We start from the raw sequence: 13,036 nt of genomic DNA, 5'->3' as shown, positions 1-13,036 counted from the left end.
AACTTCGAATTTTCGCCCGAGGCTAAACGTTCTTAAATTTTCGATAATTTGGGTCTTAATATGTTCTTTATAAGTTCTTCATTTTTTTTCTAATTTCAAAAACAAAGTGGTATTGCAATAAATTCACTCCAAAACGATATTTGCATGTTCACGTCACTGACGGTTAATGATAATGTTGATTTTAACTTGGCTTTGAATAAATACATGACTTGACTCTTTTACTTAATTAAATAGAAGATCGGACTAGTTAATGCAAGTTTTGGTATTTTCTTACAACCTGTAACTTGCTCTTATTCCACACGTAACTTTGATCCACCTAATTTTCGTCTCAATACTCAAGTTCTCACCACCAGTCATATTCTTCGAACTCATACTTTCTATTCATACTTTCATACTTTATAGGACTGTAAAAAATTGGAATAGCTCTACAATCACTCAATTTAAGAATCTCATTAATAAGTATTATCTAACTAAGCTTAGTCTATATCAGCCGCCGTACGTAATTTTTTCAACCTTTTTTTTTTCTTTTTTCTTTGTATCTTCTTATAGGGTGAAATATTTTTTTATATCTTTTTGATACTCAGTGTCTAAGTGGGTCAATGTCAATTGGGGCTTTGCCCTGTTTCTGCCTCCTGTCGCACGGGTTTTGTTTCTTTCTTTTTTTTTCTTGCTATTAATTTTTTGTTTTCTCTCGTAAATGTTAATTTGAGCGACAAAGAAAAATAAACAAACTAAACTGAAAAGTTTGGGCTTTTTTGCCTCAATATTCTCATAAACGGGTCCTATACAAAAATGTCTTCTTTGAGTTTGAAAAGACAGTACATCCAGAAAGATTAGTTAAGGTCTTGAATAGTGACGTTAAAAAAAGTTAATCAAAAGTAAAGAAAATGCAAGCACGAAGTTAAACTACGCCTTAAAAGACTAGTCAGGAAGTTTCTGGTCGAAGAGCGCCATGAAATCAGAGAAATAGAGAATACTCCAACTCCCTCATCCAGTTTGCCGAGTCTCTTCGTAGAACAGACCAGAGATCACCACCACGGCGAGCTTGGTGACGAATAGCTGGCTTGGTAATTCCCATGATGTTTTCTCTTTAAATTTTGCGATGCCGTTTAGCGCCGCCCCTTTCCTAAACCTTTGTCTCCTTTGCCGCGTCCAGATATGACTTGTTTTAATCTGATCGAGTAGTGAAACTGCCAGAAGTTAAGAAATATCCATGTCAAACAAATATGTGCAATTATTACTTTTCCATTTGTAATAGCGGAGATCCCCAGCGGCCCAAAGGGCCGCAGAGCGGAGCTCCATACCTATAGAAAATCCACAGAAATAGGAAAACCATGAACTTGAGTTTTCATGGTCATCACGACTAGCGGCATGGCTCGCGGGCGCGTGCGTCCGTTCGTCCGTACGAACGTACGTCGCCCACTTCAGAAATAGATTAACCCTAACCTCTTTGATACTGGGCGTCCACGTTATAGTCAATTGACAGCTGACAGCTGTCAATACAAGGTGTCTGCTACCCAGTATCGCGTGGCCATATCGCGGGCTCAGGTGAAACTCATCGAGGTAACGTGTTTTTATAAAGTTGACCGCTGGCCGGAAAATGGTTTATATTGGATCGTGGCTCAAGACCTATTTTTTATGTCTATGGTCAGTGAATTCAGACACTTAAATAAAGGGCAAAGTAAATTACTGGGGAGCTACGCTTTTAGGCTTAGCTAAATCTATTTAATACACTTTTAAAACACTAAGATGCATTACTTGCCTTTTTGTACACAAGTCCAATCGTCACAGCTTTCAGTCTAGTCGTCGTCACTCACTCACTCACTCACTGCCCATTGTGCCCACTGGCACGTAGGGCAGCAACAAAGGTCCTCCACTGCTGTCTGTCTTTGGCCAGCTGTTGGATGGTGTTCCAGCTTTGGTTTAAGCCCCTCAATTCTGTCTCTACTGTACGTCGCCATGTATTCTTGGGCCTGCCACGCTTGCGCTTTCCTTCGAGTGTGCAGTATAGTGCTGTCTTTGTGATGGATTCGTTTTCCTTTCGGATGACATGGCCAATCCACCTCCAGCGCCGTTGCATAATAATAGTCGTCGTCATTTCCGCCTTAAACATTCCATGATTTAAGCATAGGGATCTTGCAATGGCGACCAGAGAAATGTCAATGACAAATGGCAGTAGGTGTTGCCTTGTAACTCATTTCTGAAGCTGTAGAAATGTTTCTCAAGAAGAACCATATGAGCAAAGGAAAAAAATTCAACGCTATCGTATAGCAAAACCTAAGGAACGCCATTGCGCTATAATCTCTGTAGGGGATTACTCTCATCATGGCCTTCCACAGGCAAAGCTTTGTTCGGTTTTGTTCAGACCATTTTTCTTCTGCCAGCCATTCCCTCTCCAAGTCAGCGACCAATCGTTCTGTTTTATATGGAGTTTCCACTGCAAACAAGTGTTTCTCTTCCAACGGTTGTTTGCTCCCGAGTTTGAGAACATGGCTTATCCAGGAGAAAGTCAACAGCGAGAGGAAACCGGCTTTCCCTCTTGGATTCCAAACCGGAGCATCCTCCATCACTCACTGTCACTGGCCCTATGCGGAAACCTTTTCATTTAATGAAAAAAATGGGAGAAAAAGAAGATCAACGTTACAAAGAGGTGCAAAGAGTGTGTTCAAACAACCTCGTTATTGCGTTTTCTCTACTTTTTAGGAAACCCAGTCTGTCCACTTTTTACGACCTCTTGCAGCGACCCCGTAATATGAACTTCAGGTCTACAAGACAATCAGATTTCGTAGTCTCTCTTGGCCTATTTTTATCGCAAGACACTACTGTCCTCTAAAGTCTAAAATTTTTTATGAACGATGTTAATGTCTTGCATTTATAGTGACACCAGGCCTGGCTGTTTTTTCTAGTGAACTGCACCAACATAATCGATCATCTTTTCCATTTATCGCGTGCATTATTCGTAGGAAGAGATAAAAACAATCACGCTCTTTTCAAGACACTGGGAAGTTTTTTTAGTGATGACATCTGTCAGGAGCCCATCAACATGTAACGAACCTTTCTGTGCTTCGCGAAAGGAATCGAGGCTATGTTCACAGGCATTCATTTGCTCCCTCGCCCCAAGCCCCTAGCGACTCGCCGCCCCCGCAAATTCCGTTTTTCGTGCTGCTCTCAACTAACCGAACGCCTGGAACAGGCTAGCAGCAAGGTTAATGTTGCAAAGGCTAACATGTCAATCATAACTGTCTACTGACGAAATCAATGTCAATTAACGGATTGTAGTAGGAAAACGCTAATTGTCCATTATCTCATCAAAACAATAACACCAAAATAAATGGACGAGAAATGGCTTCAAACACGAGATATTTCCCTGAGGCGATATGTTAATTTCTAAGACTGACTGAAGACTGATGCCGCATTACTAATAAGAATTTTTAATGAACGTTATTGCAGTCTGCATAGCCGGCTCTGGACGTTCCGAGCTAAACCAATGCGACATAAACATTAAAGGTTAAACACATTCAAAGCGGCTGTATAGTTTAAAATTGTTTAACAATAATATATAGATTTAGGCAAGCCTAAAAGCGGAGCTCCCCGGTTATATGCCCTTTACATCTTTTTTAGAATGATTTTTTATTCGTGTTATTTTCTTTATATATATTATGTATTGTTTTTCACCATAAACAACAGCACCAAATAAAAGTAAAAATAGTTGATCAATCAAAAGTGGATGATCATCTAGCAGTTTGTGCATAACCTCCCAAAGATATATAAACTCTCAAAGAGAAACTAGAACAAAGAAAGCGTTGCTCTAGAAAATATCCATACACCCACCATAACTGGTATGTTATAGCTGGCTGTACATAGCATACAACTGGAAAGTTTTGCATGTAGCTTGTCCCACCCCCCCCCCCCTCAAACGGGGGCCCTATTGGAACAGTGACAGTATTATTTCCCGATACTATAAATTAAAGCTGTCTGCTAGCAAACCGGAGTAAAAGCCAGCCGCAAGCAAAATAGTGGCATTTATCATTCTGCCAAATAGGTTCCCCCAAAATGATAACACCATTTTCCCTTTATATGAGTCCCCTTGTCCTTGAGGGGCTTCACTTTACTTAATTGCATGTAAACTAAGAAAAATTCTGGAGAGGCAGACATACTGTTTGTTAGTCCTAAACTCAGGTATAGTCTGTATAGATTGTTTGGCAAAAATTTTACCATGCATTTGCTTGTATATTAAACCATGCAAGCATGAGCAAAAAAAATGGCTATTAAATTAGTTACTGAAACAGAAGGCTTAACAACAAATAACTGATCTGTGAGACACACCCACAAAACAAAACAGCTGTGTTTAATGTTTTATTATTTAATGACTGAAATTGGTTTTGGTGAAGTAAAAAACAATTGCCTATGAACAACATATTTCATCAGTTATTATTGTATTGCAACATGTGATATTAATTTAGAGATTGATGAACTGTGTATCTCATTATCATGATTATTGTTATTCACAGTGTGGGCACTGGGAATTAAATGTTTGGGTAGGTAAAGCCTGCTGTTGAGCCAAGTGGCTCATCAGGCTGGAGCGTAACCAGGTTTCTGAAGCATTATTAAGCGGCTAGGAGTATTTCTACTCCCCCTGGATGGGATGCTAGTCCATCGCAGGGTTAACCCCCCCCCCCCCTCCCCCAGCAGTAAATAAGCCGGTACCCATTTATACACCTGGGTGAAGAGAAGAACCATGAGAGTAAAGTGTCTTGCCTAAGAAAGCAACGTAGTGCCCGGGCCAAGTCTCGAACCTGGACCGCTCGATCCGGAGTCCAGCACAATAACCATTAGGTCACCACACCTCTTACAAATGTTTGGGTAGCTGGATGATTTTTATATTGTGTTGTCAGAGATCCCTTAAGAAATACGTACATGGTTGAACCTTATCTGGCTCTATTTCATTAACTTTAAAATTACACCTGACCACATAAATTGTATTTCACACAGAGTACAAAAGTATTAGTTGTACATGTACATGCAATGAAGAAATAATATATTCTGATTGTTCATTTTCTCTGTGTCTGCAACTCTCTGTGGAAATTCTGCTACTCGTGTTAACCCTGAAAAAGGGAAAATAACAGATACCATTTTGGTGATGATCACTGACATCAAATGAATATTTATAATTTTAATTTAATTTATTCAGAACATTATACAGATACATGTACATAAAAAGAGAGTTATTTTTCCAATTTTTGCATGGGCCAGGGAATGTGTTGGGGGATATGTTTAGAACTAAAAAGTCCTTTCAGAGTGAGTGTGTCAGCAAAACCTTTTTTTACCTACTGAAGACACTAATAGTGCTATCAATAAGACCCAGCACATGGCGAGGCTTTGATGAATGTTTTGGGGTGTGAAACACCGGCTTAATTCAAGAGTTCCCTACAAAATGATGTGTCTTTTGAGACTCTTATATTTATCTCTGACAGGTGCTGTTGAAAGTATTGTGATTAAGTCCAGGAAAGCTTACATATTCTCCCTAAAACTTTTATCAGGGATGTAGCTAAGAAAACACTAAGCCGGCTCATTAACAAGCCCAGCTGGCTTTTCTGGCCTAAGCAGCTCTAAAATTTTACTAAGTCTTTATGTTCACGTAAAATTTCAGCTGAGTTTAAGTTCTATTTCTACATTTGCCTGGTAACACAACAAGACAATTTATGTTAAGTTAGGGCTTGAGCTTATTAGCTATTAAGGTTTAAGGTATTAACAAAAGGAATTCAAACACAACAGGTGAATCTGCACTTCTCCCACAAAATCATTACAAGTATTCCGGTATTTTGTCAGGTCAGGTAGCAGATCTTGTTGGGTCTTTGCCCTCATACCCCTCCTCTATGGTGGGGGAGGGGTGCATTGTATGAACAACGAAAACATTTTTCTTGAACAATAAAAACATTTTATGTACATGTGCTGTTACATATAAATTGTGTATATTAAATTCCTCAATTGAACGAGGATTTTAGGGAAATACCGTAAAATTCCGGTTATAAGCCCCCCCCTCCCCCCCCCCCGCTTATAAGCCCCCCGGTTATAGGCCCATCGACCTGGAAACAAAAACATACATCCGGTTATAAGCCCCCCCGGATATAAGCCCACCTCTAACGGATGACATTACTGAACAGGGCTAAACTTGCTTTTTGTGCGTTTTCAACTTAAAAACGTATTTCGATCAACACTCCCGAGGCTCGTTTCGAAACGTTTTTTTCCTTCCGCTTATAAGCCCTCCCGAATATAAGCCCCTCCGCTTATAAGCCCACCCAAAAACCCTTACGAAGTTGTATAAGCCCAGGGCTTATAACCGGAATTCTACGGTATACAATGTAAACTTACCAAGGGGTTAAAACGCATGTACCATTTTTCACACCCAAAAGTTTTACACTTGAAAAACAAGTTTCATGCACTAATGTGTCATGGAGCTTCTTTAATATCTAGATAAAGAAAGGTATAAGCTGACACTTATGTAATGATTACCTGCATCACCAATTTCACTAACTGCACCCCTTGACTGTTTTCCCTGCATTGAAAACAAAATTTATACATATCAAAAACCTGTAAAATTCTTAACTTGCATCCTGGCAAAAAGTATGGAAATCCTAACATAGCAAGTTTTAGAAAGACAACAGATTTACCAAAATAAATGATAACTTCAAAAAACTTGTTGTACATGTATTATTTACTTTTAATTATATCCTCGAGTCATCGCAGACAGGCCCATTTTGAACTTATTTTTTTCACGATCAAAAACTTATCCTACTTCTCTTGTAGAAAAAAAATTGGCAAAAATATTTGATTTAGTCACTGCTTTAAGTTGGAAAACTTTGAAGGCTTAAAAAATTTGTACGAGTCATGTGCAACCTTCAAGAAAGCAATGCTCATAGCCACAGGGCTAAAAAAAGTACCCTCTGATTGTCTGGGGCAAGTAGATTTTTCTGTCAAGCAATTAATGTTTCATGCCTGTTTGCGTAATAGGTTAAAAGACCCAGGTAAGTCGTCTACATGCAAATTATACAGTCACAAGTTTACTAAGAAACACAATCATGCACAGTCCTAGGCAAGCAAAATTTGAGAGCTGCTTGTTGACCACAGGGCAATCTGGAATTTATTTTTTTCCAAGCCCTTATCCTACATTATAACTTCAGGATCAGTTTGGTTGTTATAACTTAAGAAAATTTCATGATCTTTCACATAACATTTTAGAATCTGTGCTATATTCTTTTATGTACCATATTTATTCGATTAAACGCCACGGCGTTTATTTAATTTTTCGTGATTCGAGTGCGGCGTTTATTAGAGGAAAGCGTTTATACGAGGGCGGCGTTCATTTAAAATTCAATTTATTTCTTCGACTTGTAAACAATAGTATGGTAACTGAACATTTTAATTAAAAAAAAAAAACAGAAATATGTTTTACTGCATGCCTGGAAAGTCAATTTCAATACCTCAAAACCTTGTTACAATCAAGAAAAATATATTTTTTGGCCTGCTCAAGCTTTATTATTACTGCATTTGCTTTCCGAGTCTGTTATTCGAATGAATGCCGCATCATCATGATGCGGCGTTTATTCGAGGGCGACATTTATTAATATTTCTGTTCTAACATGTAGCGCTTATTCGAGGGAGGCGTTTAATCGATTAAATACGGTAAGTTATAAAAAATATGAATAAACTAATCAATTTATTCTGAGAAAGGCTGTTATCAGATAAGAAATACAAAACTTTCACAAAACGTTTTCACTCAAAACATTCATATGATAAAAATTAATATAAGGAAAACTACGCAAAGTTCTCAGTGAAAAATAACAGAGGTCATGGAGAAACTATATTTCGCTAAGACTCTTAGCAAGCAATGTCCCCTATATTGCATCTGACTCGACCACATTCTTACAAATTTGCATGTAATTTTTGTTCTCTACTTGTTCTGTACTCTTTCCAACGTTTAAAAGTGGTGCGTTCTTCCTACTGCGGTGATTTAACTACAGAATAAACATTACAAATTAACGCGGATAGGAAAAACCAGAATTAAGGTATGCTTTGAATACAACTCGTGTTTAAGACAATTAAAACGAATTTCAGTTCACTACATGTAAGTCTATGTCCGGCCTTGTTTAACATACCGGTAGACGACTGAGAGCTAGAACCCAGCTTCGTTTAAAAATGATGTATTAGGTTGAATGCTGGTTAATCTAAATACCAAAGACTTTTCGAATCTGTTAAAAAAATGAACATCAATGGCTCACCTTGTTTTCGTAAAGGAATGTTGTCTTTGACCGTCCTTGCTTTAAACTCACCAAGAAGCTTGGAAGATTTCCATTTCGATCGGCCACAATAGTTTACTCCTCTACTAACTATGGTTGTCATCGCGGGTGAAACAAGGAATATAACCAAAAAAATGTATCTGTAATAAACTGTCTTTTAAACTGAGTCCTTCGTGTGCTTTTCAATCGGAGTCTTAATGCTTAGTAGTGAACTCATGCGTACGCTTGGTAAATCGGCATACTGTGAGATTGTTTCCTGACTTTTCACACAGCGGACTTCCTCAAGTTAGTCTCCCCTTCATGTAATTCAGGAGATAATTCTAACATTGTCAACAAGAGCTAAGAATGATTTTTTTTCCTCGCGTTTAAAACTTCCTAAGCTTAGCTGAGTAGAAATCGTTTTTAAAAAACTTTTTTGCTAAGGCCTTGATAGTAATGATTTTTCCCGCCAAAAGACGCGGGTTGCCACCGGAATCTAGCTCGTTCCCAGGCCTAATCCGTGCGTACGTACGGACGTACCCGACAACCAAAATTTCTCGGTTCGATAGGATATCATTTGCCCTGTCTGTTCCCTTGTACCCGCATGTTACCAATGGAGCTACGCTACGCGCCTTCGGCGCGTGGGAGCTCCGCTATAAATGTGCTACTCAAAGATTAAACCACAATTATTGAACTGTTCATTTCAACCGTGTAAAATTTAGTCCAGCTGCATTTCTGAGTGACTTTCAATGTTGAAGTTTGCTTTGACCGAACATCTACATGTCATATAGCTACATATCGAGGTTTAAATCATATTGGTATGATGTCATAGATGAAACTGCCGGGATGTTATATTACTTCATCGATATTCCACTATAACGGAAATCAATTAGTTGAATAATACGAACAGCTACAGATGATGTTATAGACATTTGAATATTGTAAGTGTCTGTTGTCGCTTCTCTACACTCAGACTACAGTTGCATCAACGTGTGACTCAACAACACAGCAATAAAACATTGCTATCAGTTCAGCCACAAAACACTTACCTCAAGAAAATCAGCTCATCTCGTGGCGTAAACATACAAAAGGGTTTTACATTAAACCCAGTCAGATGAAGTGTTCCGGTTTACTAACCAACTGGAACTCAACACTAAAATGAATGAATAAAAAAATATAAAAATGAGATAAAAACACTTTTGCAGCTGGATTCCGCTTTGTTTTTACTTTGTTAGGTCTTGAACGTTTTAATTATAGCAATATTCGGTAATAGCCAGTCAGGTCTTTGAATTTCGTAATTTCGGTGAATGAGAACTCATTTTTTTATTTTTAAGAATGGGCCCTTAAAAGACATGAAGTAGTTTTTTTTGCATCTGTATAACAGGAGCAGCATGGTGAGAGCTTAAAGTTGAATTCCAGTCCGTACTGCGCAATCTCCGCCTGCAATGTTTGTGAGCCTCGCACAAAGTAATGTTTACAAGCAAAACTTAAAATTCCGTGACAAACTTACCTTTTTCTTCATTATTTACGCCACATATCCTTGCAGAACAAATAATAACGAGTAGAAGAACCTTGACGCTATTTCAAACCAACGTTTGAGCTCATCGGGAATTCTTGAAAGAAATGAACTGTAATGGCGGACAAAAAAACGTCATGTATGCTGTCACCGAAGTGTAACGTTTCAACGAATTCAAAACAAAAACGAAAACAAACCCCGAGTCTGCGCAGTACGGACTGGAAATCAGCTTTAATGTTCAGCTAGCATTCCGTAAAAAGTCTTTCAAGGGCAGACAAAAAATTCAACAAGGCGTTTCTCAACCCTAAATAACCGAGAGCTTTAAAAATAAAATCCGAAACAACCCTACTAAACCCGAAACAACGAAAAGACCGAAACTGAAGAAACTTAATCACCGAAACAAGCAAAACACATTCCTATTATTGAAAGCTAACTGTAAATAGGCAAACCGGAGTGCTATTCGGGCTAACCGAAGTGTACCTTGTATATATATACATGGGACCATAAAAAAGGTTAAACGTTCGCAAGCAAACACTTTTTCATGTCTTTTAATAGCCCCCTGTTGAAAAGAAGTTAGTTTTCATTCACCGAAATTACGACCTCCAGAGAACAGACTGGCAATTACCAAATTTTGCTATAAGTAAGACGTTAAATACCAAGGAAGGCAAATACAGATCGAGATGCTGTTGCAACAATTTTTTCGCATTTCATTATTTTGTTTATTTTTTCATCTTGGCCTTGAGTTCCAGATGGTTAGTAAACCAGAGCATTTCCTTTTAATGACTTTAATGTAAAATCCTGTGACAGCTTTACGCCACAAAATGGTCTGATTTTCGTGAGGTAAGTGATTTGCAGTCGACGTGTTGGTAATGTTTCGCTGCTGTACCGAGTCACACACAAATGCCAGCTTACCCAATGTAGAAAAGCGACAACAAACGCTAACGATATTCAACAATCTATTGCATCGTATGTAGCTGTTAAAATTGATGATCTGATTTATGTCTTTGGTGGAATTATCGGCGAGTATGAGCATCCCGACCGTTTCATCAATGTCTACATGATACCACAATGACGACAAACAACCCGATATATATTGACATGTTTTGGTTAAACCAAACATGAAAATTAAAAATCATTCACAAACAACACCAGCTAACAACAATTAGACAACAATTAAACAACGCCGACGGCAACGTCGACGACAACACCAAGTGGAAAATGAATTTATATTTTACCTGAAAAACTCAAAATTATCCAGAGGTATTCACTGTATCTATCGGTTTAAGAGCTAGCTCCAGCTGAATATGTAAAGAGAGCGTTAAACTGCAAAACTGAGAAAAGCAAACAAATTAGCCTGGCTCAGGTTGTCCAAAATACGCAGAATTTGATCGAATTTGGTCATTTCACGTTGTTGTTTTGCAGAGAACGGGAAGGAAATGTATCAAGATATAAAACGCACGTGCAGAGCTATTATTCTGCTCATTAAACTCTTCGTTTGGTGACTTTCTCGTTGCCTCTGTCGTCGTAGATTACTTTTTAGATTTACGCGGTTGGAATGAATTGCTTAATATTTTGTGGTTTCTACCTCGAGGCAAATTGTTTAAGTGCGAAAAAAACAGTCAAGTTAAGTTACATTTAACGCGCAGCTTTCTCAATGATGTGTTTAAGTTTTAATGTTTATGTTGTATTGGCTTATTTCAGAACGGAATACGTATGCAGACCGCTAAAACCAACAGACTTTTTTCAGTCATTCTTTTCAGCACGTTCATGATAATTTGCCCTCCAGGCCTCGTCAGCATGTACCAAATAATTACAATATAGTGATTACTTCATGGTAAGTGAGCGCGTACGATTTTTATTCACGAGTTGTGAAGAATAACAGAACGAATGTGCGAGTGCATGCGAGCGAGTTCGTTATTTTGCACAACGAGTGAATAAAAACTGTCGAACTAACCATGAAGTTATTTGTTTATTATATGAGTACTGAGATATAACGAGTGAAAAAGTTAACTTCGCCGTGGGAGGGTTGCAAAGTAAAAATGTTCACTATAACAATCCACTAGTGAAAATATCGAATTGGGCCTACGATTGGTCATACGATTTTTTTCACTAGTGACAAAAATCGTATAACCAATAGGTTTCCTTCTTATCAAAGAGAAGGCTTATGTTATAAATGTCAGTCTCATATAATAAAGGAGAATCTTGACCGAGTGCAGTGAGGACAAGATTTACGTCCAAAGATTCTTGACCGAACGCAGTGAGGTCTTAACTTACGACCGAAGTCAAGATTTTTCTTTTCAGACCGACTTAGTTCAGTTGATAAGATGGTTATTTTATGGTCAAATAATTTAAATTTGCTTTATGTTAACAAATCGTGCTCGCGGGCATTCTTCTTGCACATCTATCGCTACGCTCGCCACTCGCGCGTGCCTTTCGCGCGTGCCTCAAGCTGCGCCTGCTCGCAGGCTATCTTGCAAACAGCGATGAAACATTTGGACAAGAAAAGGTCGAGATCACCGGAAGGTTTGTTTTCAATTTTTCTAGCCTCATTGACTGACAGAGTATTCTTACAGGAGTTAAATTCGCTTTTATTGCTGGTGACCGATAGACTTGCAAATATTTCACAATTTCATCTCTAGCTGGCATTTTGACTGCCAAGATTTGTTCCGCCTCTTTACTTTTTATTCTCGTCAAAGTTTTTGGGTCTTGAAGGTCTTCCGTTGAGTATTCTAGCCGAAATATCTCATTGTTTTTGTACATTTGTTTGTAAAGTTAGCTAATTTTCTGTTTTCAAATATAACCGGTCTGGATCGGAAAATCAAGACCGCGGTCGATATCGATTTTAGTCATTCAAAATCGTGATTTCGGTAGTTCCCAGTCCTTTGAGACACCGCCATTTATTATAATAGAATACGGCCAAAGTGTGGTTTGGAGGTTGATTAACAAATTATAAACAGCATGAATCTTGTGTAAAAACAGAACGAACTATAAGACATTTGTTTTAAAAAACAGACTCTGTCAAGGGTCATTTACCATCAAATGCTGCGCATCATAAGATACGACTTAGGACGAGTCAGCATCAAATGTGAGGTGAAGAATAGGACATTTCGAAAAACTTGATCTTCGATGCACTTATTTAGCTTCTTGAAGTAGTAGAGAGTTACCATTTAATATCATTTTTGCATCCATGAATGTGAAGAATGTGAATAAATTTGGAAAACCCAATTTGTATTTATAGGCATTG

General features: G+C 38.2%; 1 long non-coding RNA gene across 1 annotated transcript; it reads right to left on the bottom strand.

Annotated features, from left to right (window-relative positions):
- Nucleotides 1-3,942: 3,942 nt before the first annotated feature.
- On the bottom strand, nt 3,943-8,636 carry LOC144652692 (uncharacterized). Its single transcript, XR_013570604.1, has 3 exons — nt 8,280-8,636; nt 6,514-6,556; nt 3,943-5,105 (listed from the first exon to the last, which is right to left on the bottom strand). It is a non-coding gene; the product is annotated as an uncharacterized LOC144652692 (long non-coding RNA).
- Nucleotides 8,637-13,036: the final 4,400 nt, after the last annotated feature.

The sequence above is a fragment of the Oculina patagonica genome, chromosome 4, assembly GCF_052425735.1.
Source record: "Oculina patagonica isolate OP01 chromosome 4, crgOcupat, whole genome shotgun sequence".
Lineage (NCBI taxonomy): Eukaryota > Metazoa > Cnidaria > Anthozoa > Scleractinia > Oculinidae > Oculina > Oculina patagonica.
Note: the sequence above shows the minus strand (reverse complement) of the source record. Positions and strands in the feature narration are given on the sequence as shown.